General features: G+C 29.4%; 1 pseudogene; it reads left to right on the top strand.

The window, feature by feature from the left end:
- Nucleotides 1-653: 653 nt before the first annotated feature.
- Nucleotides 654-1,368, top strand: LOC126755784 (uncharacterized; annotated as a pseudogene).
- The last annotated feature ends 4,272 nt before the right edge of the window (nucleotides 1,369-5,640 follow it).

Here is a 5,640-nt window from a genome sequence, read left to right as displayed (position 1 = left end):
TCAAAGAAATCTGAACCAAAATTAATTGGACACTTATTAAAAGTCAAATTACAAATATTTCATTTGATGCTCACCGACGATCAGCTTATCAGCTTAAGTATAAAAGACAAGACATGACAATAAATCAGGGCAGTCAGTTCAGTTCAACTCTACTACATTAATTGTGTGGCAGCAGCTCAATTCCCTGAGGATCAGAACCAGGAATGAATCAGAAGAACAATCAAGGACAATAAGGACGACTACAGAAGCCAGGACTCCAAACTAAGTATCCGTTCATAAAAAAAGCTTATTCAAATTTCCTCTTTGCAGCTCTTAATCAATAAAATACCCACGATTGTAATATAAGAAAAGAAATAATATCTGATCTTTTATTTCAATTAAAAAAATTAGGTTATTGCAACGCAAAACCTATTATTGGCGCAGTCGATAAACGAACAGAGCAAGGAAGTTCTTATTTTTTTAAAACTAAAGAATAATGTTCTTTGGATCTGAATAAAAATCCAATAAAGAACATTAATCAAATAAAGTTTGGAAGAAAAAGAAATTGAATCCGGTAAAACAAGTGTGAAAGATTCACTTGTGTATATCGAGAGCATTAATTTTTTATAAAACCGTATCACATACCAAAAAGGAAACAAAAGGACACTGAGGAAATGGCAACACCAGAGCAGGCAGTACAACAAGGATTAGCAGGAAACACAATGGAAATAAAATTCGACCCGCTAAAATTCATCAGCAGAATGGGTGAGTATAATGGTGAAAATACAGCCGAACTTGTACAATTTGTGAACAAAGTGGAATTATTGCTAAATAGTATGAGCAATTATTCTATACAATCGCAAAAATTCATAGTATTACAAATTCGTGACAAAATTGTCGGTAAAGCGAATACCACACTATTAAGGTATAGTATTGATACCGCGAATTGGAGTGAGATTAAAAGAGTATTAATCGAAACCTTCAGCGAAAGAAATACTTTTCTACAATTACATGAGAAAGCAGAAAAGGTGGTTCATAAAAATATTACGCAAACGTATAACGAATTGTCAAATATATTAACGCGAATGAATAATAAATATCATCTATCGACAGAAAGATCAATAGATAGAACACCAGAAAGTAACGAAGAATCAGTTTTGAATTTATTTAAAGAAAAGATACCGATTAATGCAGCGAGTATTATCATATCGCGAAACATAACTACTTTATTTGAAGCTTACAGGTTATTAGAATTGAACAATTGGACACGGTTTGATAGTAAGTATAAAAATTTTAGAAACACTTCGAATTTCAACAAGGGAAATTACGCGAATGCAAACAGAAATAACCAGCAATACAACAAACACAGTGGTCAATCTGGAAATTTGAGACAGAATTTTCAATACAACACACAGAGGAATAATATGCAGCAAAACACGCAAAATTTTCAACAAAACAGACGTCCGCAAAACTTTCAACAAAACGAATACCAACAAAACTTTCAGCAAAATGAATATCAACAAAATTTTCAGACGCGAACACAATTTTCAAGAGCAAACAACAACACCAGACAGACGAGAAGACAGCCAGTGGAACCAATGGAGGTAGATAATGTATTAATTGAAAATTTTCCGAAACCAGCCTCAGAGGACGAAATATACCAATGATTGAAGTAACAATTGGAGGAATTAAGGTAAGACTATTAATAGATTCAGGCGCAGAAGCATCAGTGATAAAACCGGGAATTTTTCCACAAGTGTTAGAAAGAAAATTTATAATACCGAAAAATATTATAACAGGAAGACAACAAGAAATAGCGGACAAATACATCAAAACATGGTTACCCAGTGAATTTAATGACAGTACAAAACAGACAATAACTTTTCTAGTAATGAATGCTTTTAAAAACAGAAAATATGACGGAATATTAGAAAATGACGTTATGATTCCATTAGGAATTGAATTTTCATACAAGACGAACACATTGAACGTAAACGGACAAATAGCAAAATTCAAGAATTTAGACGAAAATAAATGTGAAAAATTCAAAGAAAACAAACTAAAAAGTGCAATTAAACAAAAAAATAGTGAAAAGTGTTATGAATATTACGACGGTATAAAAGAATTATTTAACGAAGAAGACTCAAGTGCATACATTAATGAAATATTAAACACTGAAGTGTTAACCTTTGTGAAAGATGAAAACAAAGAAATTTTTAATAAATTAAAAAACGCGAAAATGAATTCCGAAGAAAGTGAATAATTACAAACATTGATTAATAAAAATGAAGATTTATTTTTCAAAGAAGGTGATGTGTTAACAAGTGTGAAAGAAGTGCAACATAATATTGATACAAGTACAGATAGGCCGATATATACGAAATTATATAGGTACCCCGAAATACACAAAAGTGAAATAAAAAATCAAATTACTGAAATGGAAAAAAACGGAATAATACAAAAAAGCTGTTCACCGTATAATGCACCCTTATGGATTGTACCAAAGAAAATGGACAATTCAAGAATGCAAAAGTGGAGAATAGTTATTGATTATCGCAGATTGAATGAAATCACAATGGAAGACAAATTTCCAATACCTAATATCGAAAGTATTTTTGATAAGCTGGGAAAGGCTCAATATTTCACAACGTAGGATTTGGCCAAAGGATTTCATCAAATTCTAGTAAACCCGAAGGATAGACACAAAACAGCATTTTCGACAGAATACGGACATTATGAATACATTCGAATGCCATTTGGATTAAAGAATGCACCTGCAACTTTTCAAAGGATGATGAACCATGTCCTACAATCATTCATAAACAATATTTGTGTAGTTTATCTCGATGACATACTAATTTTCAGTACAAACCTTCAAGAACACGTAAGTTCAATTCAAAAGATGTTCAATAAACTAAGAGAATATAATTTAAAAATTTAAATAGATAAATGCTCATTTTTCAAAAAAGAAACAGATTTTTTAGGTCACATTATAACAAACGAAGGATTGAAACCAAACCCGAAGAAAATTGAAGTAATTGAAAAAATCAAGCTACCTATAACAGTAAAGGAAATCAAATCGTTCCTTGGAATAACAGGATATTACAGAAAATTTGTAAAAGACTACAGTCGAATTGCTTATCCGATGGTAAAGTATTTGAAAAAAGATAAAAGAATTGATACTAATCATATTAAATACATTAACCCTTTTGAAAAATTAAAGCAACTATTAATTGACTACCCTATTTTAAAATATCCAAATTTTGAAAAACAATTTGTCTTAACGACAGACGCAAGTACATTCGCAATTGGTGCTGTACTTTCACAAGACGGACACCCCATTTGTTACGCAAGTAGAACACTTTGCGACAGTGAAAAGAATTATTCAACCATAGAAAAAGAATTACTAGCAATAGTATGGGCATGAAAATATTTTCGACCATATTTGTATGGCAAACGTTTTAAATTACAGACAGATCACAAACCATTAATCTGGTTAAACAATTTGAAACAAGAAAACAGTAAGTTCACTAGATGGAAATTAGCTCTTAACGAGTATACATTTGATATTGAATACATTAAGGGTAAAGAAAATAACGTAGCAGATTTTCTAAGTAGGCTACAGGTAAATGCTTTAGAAGACATGGATATTGACGAAACAACTTGTGCAACTATTCATAGCGCAATTGAGGATACAGACGACCATATTTGGATAACAGAAAAACCAATAAATCTATTCAGAACTCAAATAATAATTTCTGAAAATAAAATAAAGGGGAAAAATATTTTCGAAACAACAATTTTTAAAAATAGACGAATTTTCATTTATGAGAATGTGATAGATGAAAATTTTGGTAAAATTTTAAGAAATTTAAACTTAAAAAATTTTACAGTATATTGTCCGAATGAAACAAAATACATACAATTTCAAAGACATTTTATACAAGAATTCAGAAACTCGAATATAAAAGCACTTAAAAGTAACATTCTTTTAGATGATATCGAGGATGAAGAAAAAGCCTTCGAAATCATAGAAAAAGAACATTTAAGGCTTAATCATCGCGGCATAGACGAAAATTTCAAAGAATTGAAAGATAATATTTATATTCCGAAGTTAAAACAACTAATTACAAGATTTATAAACAATTGTGAAACATGTCAATTAGCAAAACATGATAGACACGAAAAAAAAAATTAAATTTGAAAAAACAGAAATTCCAAATTCTACTAACGAAATAATACACGGAGATTTATATATAGCAGAAAAACAAATATTTTTTACTTTTATTGATAAATTTAGCAAACACTTGTTTGTAGTACCAGTAACCGACAGAAATAGTCAAACGTTTATTGAAACTTTAAACTATAGACATTCAATATTTGGGAAACCGAAAAAATATGTTTTTGATAACGAATTCAATAATTCATACATGCGGGAATATTTTAATAACGAAGAAATTAATGTACACTTTACATCACCACTAGTAAAGACGGGTAATGGTGATATAGAGAGAGTACACGGAACAATAAACGAACATTTAAGACTTTTAAAATCACAAAATAACAAAGAAACAATTACCAAAAGGATAATAAAATCAGTGCAATATTTCAATAATAGCATTCATTCAACCACTAATAAAAAACCAATTGATTTTATCTCAAACAAAATAGTGAATACAGACTTCATAAAAATAAAAGAACAAATTGAAAGTAAACAAAACACATCAATTGATAACCAAAATTTAAAAAGAAAAAATACACCAGAAATAAATAAAGAAGATATATTCATAAAAGCGGAAAAAATAAGGAAAAGCGATCCAAAATACAAAAAAATAAAAGTACAATTAAAAGATGGTAAAATATTAGACAAAAGAAGTAGACATGTACACCCACAAAGAGTTAAAAGAATACATAAGTATACAAAATAATTAATACTTTTTTATTTTTTTTACTTTCAGTTTTAATTTTATTTTTATCAACCACGGTTTTGGGTAACGATATAAGAATAACACAGCTTAATTACGATACAGGATATACAATTTTAAAGAAAGAAAAATTGGACGTAATAGAGGATTTTAATAAAGTATGTATATCATATTATAGATTTAACAGACTATGAAAATATAATAACAAAACTAAATATTGCAGTAGAGAAATTCAAAAAAGAGCATTAGCAAACATTGTAGGAAAAGGTTTAAATATTTTATTTGGTACAATGGACGATGATGATAGACAAGAATTAAGTGCACATTTAAAAATAATTGAAGCAAATGACCACAAACTAATAAATGAACATAACAAACAACAAAATATTGAATTATTATCAGACAAAATTAACGATAATATAAAAGTTTATAATTCGATGCTAAATAATATGAGCATAACGCAGAAAAAAGATATAGAAGCAATAGAATTAATACACTTACAATTCGATATTAACTATCTAATTAATGAAATAGAAAAAATTCAAGATCTAATAGCATTTTCAAGAATAGGTATTAGATAAAACTTTAGCGGTTTTTGAGAATTTCGCGGCACTTACCTCACAGGATGAAACGTATATGACGGTGCGCAACGAATTTAAAAAAAGAGGGCACGTAGGAGCGTACGATGAGTTTTTGAGTTCGCGGTCGAAAACAAAAAGAGGCTGGTGCCTTGTCC

This window comes from Bactrocera neohumeralis, chromosome 4 (genome assembly GCF_024586455.1).
Source record: "Bactrocera neohumeralis isolate Rockhampton chromosome 4, APGP_CSIRO_Bneo_wtdbg2-racon-allhic-juicebox.fasta_v2, whole genome shotgun sequence".
NCBI lineage: Eukaryota > Metazoa > Arthropoda > Insecta > Diptera > Tephritidae > Bactrocera > Bactrocera neohumeralis.
Note: the sequence above shows the minus strand (reverse complement) of the source record. Positions and strands in the feature narration are given on the sequence as shown.